This window comes from Alosa sapidissima, chromosome 10 (assembly GCF_018492685.1).
Source record: "Alosa sapidissima isolate fAloSap1 chromosome 10, fAloSap1.pri, whole genome shotgun sequence".
Lineage (NCBI taxonomy): Eukaryota > Metazoa > Chordata > Actinopteri > Clupeiformes > Clupeidae > Alosa > Alosa sapidissima.
In genome coordinates, this window is record NC_055966.1 from 31,681,592 (window position 1) to 31,694,091 (window position 12,500).

General features: G+C 45.1%; 1 protein-coding gene across 1 annotated transcript in view; it reads left to right on the forward strand.

Annotated features, from left to right (window-relative positions):
- The window catches only part of zfpm2a (zinc finger protein, FOG family member 2a), a 149,326-nt gene that overhangs the window by 28,196 nt on the left and 108,630 nt on the right, over window positions 1–12,500 (forward strand). The window lies entirely within an intron of this gene.

The following is a 12,500-nucleotide window of genomic DNA, read 5'->3' on the forward strand; positions in this document are numbered from 1 at the left end:
GGTGCAGGACCCCGCAAGCAGGACAAGCCTTTTTTTTGTCATTCGTTATCTGTATTTTCTTATTATTTTAAATGGCCAGATGCCCCCCTTTCCTCTTCTACTCTGGCAGCTTTTTTGATATCCATTTAGATTGGGGCTTCATTAAAAAAGCTCAGACAATAGAGTGACTTCTAATTAAGAGCAGCCGCATCTGGCCCCTGGCTCTGTATCCCGTTGCTCCATCTATTTTGCTGGGGAGAATTCATTTGTTTCTTAATTAAGAAAAACACCAATAGCGTGAAAAATCTGCTTATGGTACCTGAATCCTAATTAGTTAAATAGTGTGGGGAAGGGGTGGGGGGGGTTGGATGGTGGTGGGGGGTTTGAGGCACATTCCAGTAGCCTTAGAAATGAACTCAGTGCGCTGATAAAAAAAAAAAATGAACTAACTACCCTTGCATAAATGGAAGCTGGGGAGAAGTCTACATCATTATGGCTAAGACAATATGCAAACTATCTTCAAAGAAATCAAATTGCCAGAATGTTTTCATTTGCATGTATTAACCATTAACATAATGAGGAGAAGTGACATTGGACCCGGATTGTGTGTCTGTTCGATTGATAACTCCGCTGCATCTGCAAATAGTCTTCCCCTGCAAACGGGGATGGGGATGGGAGAGAGGGAGTGGAGAGGAGAGGAGAGGAGAGGAGAGGAGAGGAGAGGAGGAGGAGAGGAGAGGGAGGGAGGAGGAGGAGGAGGAGGAGAGGAGAGGAGAGAGGAGAGGAGAGGGGAGAAAACACATGCAGACAAATCGACACTCGACTGTGGAGCGTTAGTGTGAAGTGACTGGTGTGTGTGGGGGTATGTGTGTGTGTGTGTGTGTGTGTGTGTGTGTGTGTGTGTGTGTGTGTGTGTGTGTGTGTGCGTGCGTGTGGTGTGTGTGTGTGTGTGTCTCTCTATATCTCTGCGTGTACGTATGTGTTAATGTGTAAGTATGTGTGTGAGTATGTGTGCAAGCCTATCTGTGTGTGTGTGTGTGTGTGTGTGGGTGTGGGTGTGCATGTGTATTTCTTCATGTATTATATGTAATGTATTGCTTACATTTTGGTACAACTAAAGCACTCATTTTCAGGTGCTTTAGTTGTACCAAAATGTAAGCAATACATTACATATAATTCAGGAAACTGGTTTGCTGACTTCAAGTAAGCTAGAGAGTACAGACTCCATACGTTTGTATGTATGTGTGTGAGTATGTGTGCAAGCCTATCTGTGTGTGTGCGTGTGTGTGTGGTGTGTGTGTGTGTGTGTGTGTCTAAATATCCTTGAACAAGCCCACTATTGTGTTGAATGTGTGCCACCATCCCCTGACAGATGTCCCCAAACAGGAAGGAACTGATGCTTCAAGGGAAAGTATGATGAAAATATGGAGAATAGGGCTTGCACCTGGATTGTTGAATGACACACACACACACACACACACACACACGCACACACACACACACACACATACACACAGAGGCAAAACATACATGATTACACATACACACTCCTCCCCCAGTCCTCTTCCACACCCAACATGCACACACACACACACACACACACACACACACACACACACACACACACACACACACACACACACACACACACACACACACACACATACACACACACACATACACACAGAGGCAAAACATACATGATTACACATACACACTCCTCCCCCAGTCCTCTTCCACACCCAACACACACACACACACACACACACACACACACACATCCCTCCCCTTCCAGGCCACCATAGGCTCACTTATCAGTCCCGTAATGATTTACCCACAACCCACACTGGGGGCGTGCTGGGCAGGTAGCCAAAGACCCTGCACCGTGCCGCACATGGCTCTGTGTAAGGCATCATGCAAAAAGCACCCGACAGTCTTCACTTCCCAAAATCATTTCCTTGCTACATGCTATTTCCAAGGATCAGCCTCTCAGGTCAAATGATTCAATTAAGTGTCTGTTTATGACTGATACCAAAGCTGGGTGGTGGCTTCCACTTATCGCCTATTTTGCAGATCGGTGTTCGCGCAGAATGCCACCAGAAAGATTGCAGGGGCTGTAATTAAAATGGCACGGAGACAAATCTGACGTCGGGGCTAACAAGCGGGAGACGAGCCTGACGTAGAGACAGCGAGGGGGGGGGGGGGGGGGGGTGAGAGGAATGTGGGGAGGGAGGGATGGGTGGGGGTTGTAAAACTGCTATGGCAGCATTGTTAGTCATATATATATATATATATACATTTTTTTAAAAAAAAAAGACAAACGTTAAAAGTGAAAGGGAGAATTTTTGAGAATGAAAGATACTTCCACGAGGCGATGGTGGCAGGAGGATCGGTTGGAGGCTAGTGTGGTCAGGTGGATTGGGCGTGTGCTGTACAGGTTTGGAGTGGACTCCTGGTTTGCCTGTCGGAGGCTAATGGGCTAAGAGGGGATAGGGACGGGGATGTTTGTGGATGCAGATGCACCGCCTTCCCGCCTCCAGAGTCATACATTTGATGTGCGATTGGTCGGAATTTAGGACACGTGTTTCGCTCGTCTCGTGGCAACCGTACGGTTTCAACGAGCTTGTCGGGAAAGGCATGTGACTTTCTTCAGGAAGAAGGGAAGAAGGGAAAAAAATAAGAAGAAATCACAAGTGCCAATAAGCCGGAAAAAAGACGATAATAAGAGGGCTCCAGAAATGACTTTGGATTTTCCACCAAATCTTCCGGAGCTTTCTACAAATTTGCATTGTTATCACCGATAAGGGCGATGTTTTTACTTGGTCGTGCATTTGTGTGAAATATGTAAAATGTAAAGCGAGCTTACGTTTTCCCTTAATGACAAGGGATCTTGCTGCCTTTCACTCCCCCCCCCCCCCCACCCCCCCCTCTCTGGCTCTTTCTCTCTCGGATCGAGTCTTAGTGTGCTTGCTGCTCGGAATGTCTGATATCTGAATATTAAAAGGGAGTTTCAAGCTCATCTGCAAATGTGATTTGCACATATCACACTTCTGCAGTTGTCAAGCTGCTCCGTCGCCAAGGCTTCTGAGCATAGCTGGCGCAGGAGCTGGCGACAGAGACAGCGACTCGTTGCAGGGGCGGGGGGGGGGGGGGGGGAAGTCGAGGAAGAAGCACATATGGGGCTGCCATTTGATGTATTCCACTTCTGACCTAATTTAAATCCTTGCCAAACAAGCCTCATATGCATACTGTACATTTGCGAAATGAGAGAGGGGTATAAGCTCACCTCATCTCGCCTGCACCCTTTCCCCGCGCAGACAGGTGTAAACAGGCGCCGTTGTCAGCTTGCCCCCACCGGTAAATATGGTAATGGCCGGGCCTCGACGCTGCCGCAGCCGAGCGCAAAATAATTTGGCCATCACTCTGATGCCTTGAGGGGCCCATGGGATTGGCCTCCAGAAGGAAGGTGCCCATTGACATGCCACACACGCCAAGATATAATTATGGCTCCCTGCCTTTGTTCCTCTGCAGCTTCCTGCACCCACACTAGTAATTTGCTTGTAATACGGAGGCATTTTGTAAAACGGGGGGCTGTGATATTTAGGTTGGAGTATCCTCAGTGGGTTTGGAGTGATACAATTGTCACACACAGAGGCTCTTTGTGCTTTGTCATTTCAATAGGAACTTGTCATTTCTGTGGCCCATTACTACTGCTATTGCTTTTAGCTCCACCAAGGGTGTTATGTCTTCGGTTTGGTTTGTGTTTGTGTTTGTGTTTGTGTGTCTGGTTGTTTGTCTGTCTGTCTATTTGTCAGCAGGATTATTAGAAACAAACGCACATTTTCTTGAAACTGGCTAGACAGGCCAGGGAAGGACCCAGTTCATTTTTGAATGGCTCTGAACTAGTCAATTTATTATTATTATTATTATTATTATTATTATTATTATTATTATTATTATTATTATTATATACCTTTTGCTTGTATTCATTTTAATAACCTTATTTTTTATTTGTACTTTATTTCTTTTTTGATATAAAAATGTCCAGTGCTGCGCAGTGCATAGAGCAGCTCTGCTGGTGATGGACATCTTCTCAAATGAGAGTGAGGATCAGCAGGCCACTGCAGGGTTCCTCTTTAAGTCTGTGCCCTGTCAAGGCTGGGGACTGGTGCCCTGGATTGTCATCTCTGAAGGAGTCTTTTGACAGAAGCTCTCTCTCTCTCCTATCGGCTCCAAGTAAAGGTCACACTTCCACACTCCTTGTTTTTTTTACAGGAGGAACATCCATCTCTCCCTTTGGAGAGTGTGCCTCTTAGTCTTAGTGAATATCTCTCTCTCTCTCTCTCTCTCTCACTGTCCCTCTCTCTCATTGTCTCTCTCTCTCTCACTGTCTCTCTCTCTTTTTCTCTCACTTTCTCTCCTCTCTCTGGTGAGAGCGATGTCAAGCGTCACTGCAGACGTATGCTTTTCACTTGAAGGGTAATTAGAGGCTGCAGAGCTAGTTGTTAAGTAATGAGCTTGACAAGGTGACTGGGCCGACACAGGCTGTTGTGTTAAATTCTCTGTTTGTTCTTTCTTTCTCTCACACATAAATACACACACCCACACACACACATGCGAACGCACACACACACATGTACTGTACATACTCACACCCCCTTACCCATAGCCACCCACCCACACACAAACACACACACACACACAGAGAGAGAGAGATACACATCCCTGTGGGTTGCTTAACTAGAGTGCACAGTGTCCCTCCTCCTCCTTGGTTGTAGCAGACATAAAAGCCAGTCAGAACTGCACTCATACAATATCAGTGATAGTCTAATTATTTCCTTGGGTTTATTCTTGGAATGATGAAATTCATAGTGCCATAATGAAAAGAATACATTGCACATCTCATAACAATCACGTGCCTTACAGTATGATAATCCCATGTACACTGTTAAATATTCTAAATGTTGCACTTAGTGTAATCTTGCAATCTTGCACTAGGAACTTAAGTGATAACGTGATCAAAAAAAGTGCATCAAAGAACTAACAACACATTTTAGTGGTCAAACTGAAAGTCTGCCCCCTTTGCATCAGCAACCCCCCATCAGCACAGCCAGAAGCTAGTAACTCGTCTCCCCGGAATAGACTCACTTCTGGCAGTGGAGGACACATAACAAAAATCACCGGATGACGAAATCTGCCTGAAATATTTGACATCAGCAGTTGTCATGCAGCAGCAGCAGCAGTAACAGCAGCCGCCTTGTTCTGAAGGCAGGAAGATGAGACGAGACACAGGAGTTTTCCTGTTTGGTGCGGCTGAGGCGTTAACCCTCCGATGAGGCAGATCAGACAAAGCCATCAATGGAGTCCCTGGGTCAGGCAGAGGGAAGGGCGCTGGGATCGCTAGAGGCTGGCCTGTCAGCGGTGATGGCCTGCGATGGCGCACTGTGGCTGGGGAGCGGAAGGTTCTCTACTCCACCACTACCCTCCACCCCACCCGCCATGTCTGGAGAGGGGAAAGAGTCGCAGAGAGCATTCTAATCTCCTAACTCTAAGCTTCCTATGACCAGATCAAGAATTAAGGGAGCGCAAAAAAATAAATCAGTCTCTCTCTCTCTCTCTCTCTCTCTCTCTCTCTCTCTCTCTCTCGTGCTCTCTCTCTCTCTCTCGTGCTCTCCCTCTCTCTCTCTCGTGCTCTCTCTCTCTCGTGCTCTCTCTCTCTCGCTCTCTCGTGCGCTCTCTCTCGCTCTCTTGCTCTCTCTGTTTTAAAGGACAGCACTTTGAATGTCATTTGACAATTTCCTTTTAATTAGAACTAATTTACAGAAAGATGCCCACCAGCTAATCTTTACAGGATAATTAACTTCTATTTTCTTTACTTTTAATTAAAAAGTGGAAAAGATTTAGCTGATCCATAAAGAATTGTTCTTTTGAATTGTTCATCATACTTCACGCTTCTTTTTGGCATGGGTAATATTTAGATCTTATCAGTCATGGCAGTCTCCGTCGAGTTTGAGCAGTGAGCTTTTTTATCTGGGGTATTAAGAAGTGGAACTATCAATAGTGGAAATAGGAACCAGAGGCAAATTAGAATAGAATTAATGAGGAAATGTATTGCTAAAGAAACTCCCCTTCCTTTTAGTGTTGAAATGAAATTGGCATCTCAGATATATCCATTTCATGGAAATTTCTTTGATGGGGGCAAAAATATTGTTTTATCTACACTACTTGATAAACTAACCATTTCCTCCAAAGCCTCTCCGATTGTCTTTGAAATGATATTTCCTTGACTGAAGGCTCATTGGAGCAGTGGAGTTAACCCTTTGTGACTCGAAGAGGGTTGAAAATGATACAGAAGACATACTTGTTAGCATGTTATGGGTTAGCATGCTAAGCAAGTAAATTGAGATTATTTAAGCTTTTTTTCTACTTTTCTACTCTTTGTTTTAAAATAGATGCCATATTTGGGTTGACTAATGTGTGTACAGATAGATGTCTGTCTAAATTCTGATTCATCCCAAATGGAAGTGAAATGTCAGAGCCGTTTTGACTTTTTTCAGAGACCAAAGATGATCAAGTGAAATGCATGCGCACACCTGCCAGTAAAACCTATTAACCACAAATCTGCAACCATGACCCTCACAGTGCTATTACATCTTGTCTGAGCACATAGTGGGGCTCTAAATACAAGCAAAAGGAAAGAGAGAATGACGAGCCAAGCGAAAGACCACAAAAGAAACACTAGTTAGGCTGTCGAACAGGAACGAGTTGGCGGTATGCGTGAGGACATTTGGTCATTCAGTCTGTCCGTTTTTATTCAGTAATCTGTTTGGGCTGCTTTGGACACGTTTCAGGACACACACACACACACACACACACACACACACACACCAAAAAAAGAAAGGAAAAAACGACAGAGAGAAAAAGAGAGAGAAATTGGGATGCACTCAAATGAGAGGGGGGAAGCTAATAAAGAGTTCGCACCTGAGCTTCAGACGGCTTGTCTCCCTTTTATTGGTGTCTAACATTTGGAGGACGACCCTGGGCCTCTAATAGACAGCGCGAGGCTGCCAGTTGGGTGTACCTCTGCGTGCGGAGAGCAAAGCGAAGTGCGCCCTGCTTGCCGCACACACACACACACACACACACAGACACACAGAGAGAGAGAGAGACACTGGCATCTGCCATCGCCCAAAGGCACGCTTTAGAGGGGCCTCCAGCATTTTAATGGGCCCCAGTCAAAATGCCAGTGCATTTCTCATGCCATTCCAATTCCAATTCGCTGGATAAAGAAAATAGGAGCGAGCTATTTCCCTTTAATATCCTCACGAATGTAGCATCGGGGTGGGGGTGCGGGTGGGGTGGGTGGGGGAGAAAAAAGAAGCGCGGGCCAACAAAGCTTTAACTCCCCAAACTCAACTTTTTTTTCTCCTTCTTCTTCTTTGCAGTCTTTTTTTCCTGTGTCTGTCCGTGCTGAAGTTCACACGCCATGCCAAGCTAGTCACTTTTGATGGATTTGGCTTCTGTGGGCGATTTCATTTAATCACTGAATCATGGAACTTTAAATTTTTACTGAAACACATTCAGCAGAAATGACCTAATTAGGCTGTAAAACTGGTCTTTTTCCCCCCCTCCCGATGCCCTAAATCGGGCCACCATGTTTGTGACATTTAGTAAAGAGAGTTTGTTTGATTTGTCCATAGCAATCACTCGGCACTTGGCATTCCATTGTCACTTACAATATAGATGTAAACAGCAGATACCTCGCATCAAATTAACAACAGCTTCTTTGTATGCTTTTTAAAAATATTTCTACCTCCTGGACTCGGTTCGCTTTTATACCTCAGCGAGCGCCAAGGTCATGTAAACCCCAATGTGGGTGAGCGATGTCATCCGTAGGCATGGCGATGGGGCTGCTGTGTCATCAGTGCTGGAGACGATCCGCTGCTTTCCAAAAGGGTGTGTCCTGTCATCCTCAGATTACTTTACCCCCCCCCCCCCCCCCCCCACACACACACACACACATACACACACACACACATACACACACACACACACACACACACACACATACACACACACACACACACACACACACACACACATACACACACACACACACATACACACACACATACCCACACATACACACACACACACACACACACACACACATACATACACACACACATACACACACACACACACACACACACACACACACACACACCCATCCACTCTCGCTTTCTCGCATTCTTTTTTTCCTTGTGGCAAGTTAATGTGTGGGTCTCGGTGCAGAGTTCCCGTAACAGTTTGTTGACTGTTGATTGTAAGTGCCCAACTTTAGGAACGCAGCCATTTCTAATCACCAGAATTACATTGCTTAGCAACCGGAAAATCAAGTTAAACAATTGCACTGCTTATTCCCGGTCACAGACAGCGGCCTTGAAAACACATCAATCTCAGGCTGATGCTGTTCCACCCTGCCTCACAAACACAAACACATCCACACACACACACACACACACACACACACACACACACACACACACACACACACACACACACACACACACACACACACAAGACACACACACACACACACACGTACAGACACACAATTACAAACCAAATAGACTGAGCCATGTACATGTAAGATACCACAGATGGCAATTTCCTCTGGACTTGCATTGCAACATTAGCTTTACATTGGGTTTCATCATAGAGCATATGTATGACCTGAGAATATCCTCTCTCTCACCCTTTCTCTCTGTTTTTCTTTTTTCCTCCATGTGATTCATATGAAAGAAAGAGTTCTATGATGAATAATCCCACCGAGGGTTCCTGTAACACATTAAGCCACTAAGAATCACGTAAATGCTATCTATTTTATTACGCCGATGAAGGATTAAATTACAGACTGGAGCCCTGTAACGCATATACACTGGGCCGGCTCCTAAGCTGCCGGAGACCCTCCGGATCCCCGAGGTCATTAGAACCGACGTGCGTGCATCACAAGAACATATTGCCCCCCTGTCTACCCCTCCTCCTCCTCCTCCACCCTCCCCCCCCCCCCTGCTGGTGCTGCTGGTGCTGCTGGTGCTGCTCCTTCATCATCCACTCCAGCAGGAGAAAAGAGGGAGAAGTGCAGGCGGAGTGACCCACCCTCTTTTACTGACCATTCGTTCCTTCTCCCGTGAAGGAGCTCTGTCCTCCAATCATGGCTTTACAGGTTGCAGTGCTGCGCTGCTATTGTATAAGGATTTTTTTTGTTTTTTTGTTTCCTAGTCTGAGGGAAACAGTCTTTGAGCTCTCTTTTTGTTTATTGTAGTAGATGTTTTAAAGTGTGTGTGTGTGTGTGTGTGTGTGTGTGTGTGTGTGTGTGTGTGTGTGTGTGTGTGTGCGTGCGTGTGTGTGTGTGTGTGTGTGTTTATCTGTATGCGTCTGGAAAGTCCAGAACCTCACTGGTATCTGCACAGGCACAAAGGGGCTTGTGGCTGGCCCTGGCTTTGGCAGCGGTTGGTCTGTGCATCCCCACGAGCATGGCGACTGCATTATGCATTCTCCCGTTCAGGCTCTCCCTGGTGCTCTGGTCCGTTTCATCCTCGGGCCAAGCCTGGTCCCTTTGTCCATGCTGAGCTTGGGGAAAGTCAATAAAAACAAAAAAAGAAAAACACAACACTAAAAAAATAACTGGTGTAGGTGGGTGCAGGGGGAAAAAAACAATTTCCACATTTCTAGAGATCTGCTGCTTTGTTCTGTCCGATTCAATTACGTCCACCCTAATTAGGGGCCAGAGAGAAGGCCCAGTTTGTGATCCTGATGTCCCACTGTGGAGTCTGCTGATAATGTGGACCCTGCTGATGTTTCATGAGGCCCTGGACAATTCACCCACCGGCCACACAGCGTACTGACACTAATTTATGGGTCGATCACTTTAACATTTCACAATCCAGTTTCAGATTCATTCTTAAGATTTTTTTATATACAGTATAACAAGAAAACATGATTTGCAATATCGGTTCAGGCAGGTTGATAAATAAATGTAGATTTAGCTCAGTGAATAGCTTAATGCCTACAAGTGTGAACATAGTTGGCCTTGATGTGTTTTGAACCAGTGATTCAATTGAGTTGAACCTTTTTCCCAGGGGATGGTCAAAACACAAAGGCTTAACTATAGAGGTTTAGCCGGTCATGCCTGTCTCTCTCTCTCTATCTCTCTCTCTCTCTGTCTCTCTCTCTCTCTCTCTCTCTCTCTCTTTCTACACTCATGTTTTAACACAGAAGAAGTGTATAAAAAACTGAATGCATTCTCTGCAAGCCAGTTCTCCAGTTCTTTTGGTCTTTAGCAAACTCTTAACAAGGTCTTACATGTTAAGTGAAAGCAGCGCAACTTGGCATGAGTGAATGAGTGACCTTTAGAGACAGCTGTGGGGCAGGGCCTTGTGTCCATTCTACTTGCCCCCCCCTCCGCTCCCCAAACCTCTGATCACCGTGGAAACGTACTGGTGTTCCAGGATACTGAATGTGACAGGGTTTTAAACAGTACACAACTAAATATAGCGGGGGAAGGCCACTATCAGAAAATGAGCCAAGAGTGTGGTGCTAGTCGTTTAGAAAGTCATTATTCTTATCGTTTGCTGTCTGTGAAATTATTTCAGGTCTCTCTCCATGCAATGAATACTGTATAATAAGCTAAACATGTGGCGCAGGTTCGAAGTTTGGTAGTCAACGCAGGTCTGGCAAAGTAGCCCTTTGGGGGGGGGGGGGGGGGGGGGGACGCTTCCCTGAATTTTGAATAAATAATCTGCTCTTATCTAGTTTGTCTATTAGTTGGTCTTTTGGTTGAAGTTCAATCATATCTTTTATGAGTTCTGTTTATTTGAATGCAATGCAGCGTAAGTTTGTAATGTGGCTATTGTGGGGAAGCTTTATGAAAATAGTTCTCATCTCAGCTACTGCCTGATTGTCATACAGTTGTGGCCTGATAAACCTGGTTATTTCCCCCAAGTCTGAAACGTGTATTTGTCGTATTGCCTTCAAGAAATGAGAATGGTGTGAGAGTATGCCTGGCTTCTGTAAATACAAATGTCTTCGTCGCTCTTTTTGACACTTATTTGCTTCTGCATCACTATCTTTCCTGTAGATCTGTCTCTGAATATCGAGGTACTTCATGCCTCACTTCCCTCGGGCAGAAAAGTGTCCGATAAGATCACAAATATACAACAAAAAAAACCCTGTATCCTCATTTAAAGTGTCACTCGCTCCCCTTCTCGCAGAATCTATTAGAGGTCCGCGTGTGCTAATTCTTTTCATGTACGGCGCTTCAGTGGCTGCGGCCTGCACTACAAAGGCCTAATGTACGAGCTCAGTGAAAAGAGTGCTGCTGTTTGCCCAGATCAGGGGGGCCTTTTATGAGGTGCTGTGCGAACAGGAGCATGCGAATGCCTGATCTCTTTTTTTTTTTTTTTAGAGGCGGAATTATTTCTTTATTTGCCCTCGCTATCGCAATACAGTAAAGCAGGTACTGAGAGTGCGGAGAGGAGAGGAGAGCGGAGAACGCAGGCCATCCTGGGCCACGACGCCAGCACTCTCTCCACTCAGTGTGTGTGTGTGACAGAGAGACATGAAGCGCACAGGAAGGGGGAACAAAGCTGTTGACATTCTCATTCCCTAGAAGCCCAGACAACGAGAGATGGCAATGGTATTGCTGAGCACAGTATAGCCCACATCAGATGTTTTCAAATACTTCTGTTTTAAAAAAACAGACAACCATTTTGTGTCCCAGTTATTTGCTTAAAATGTGAAAAACAAAAAAAAAAATTGTGCACACCTTGTGATTTTAGTACTATTTTGGTAAACATGGTATGATTGTATTGTTGAAGGATGGTTTTGTGTAAGTTACATTCAAATGGCTGTCAATTTGTTTCTCGCAGTAATATAATTCAGGTAGCAGTAATTCCATCAATGCCCTTGATTGAAGCAAAAAGTGGCAATATGCAAATGGCCTACCATAAGAGATGTACAGCTACAAGCAAAACTGGGAAATCATTTAGATTTAAAGAAATAATATTGCACAGAGGGGGGGAAATTAATCACATGGAAAAAATGTCTCCTTTAAGATTGCACTGGTGTATTACCTGGAGGCATGGAATGTAAATGGAAAATCAACATTGTACCCTGTGATAAGGCGAACAAATTAATAAAAGTATTTTCTCTCCACCTCCCTATGCTAGCGTTGGTGTGAAAAAGTCATGAGGCAGTCAAAGAGGAACTTTTCCTCCTCTGCCCCCCTAAACACACACACACACACACACACACACACACACACACACACAGAGCTGACTTGTTTAGCTACTGATACAGACGCACAGAGGAATGCACCCTGGCTTGGAGTCAGGTGGCTCTCGGCGAGCAGAAATCACAAAGAGCTTTTTTTTCTTCTTCTTCTCTCTATCAAGGTGGAGCAGGGTAGATACCTAAGAGCTATTTTACAAAAGATAGAAAAAATATTCAATTGCATA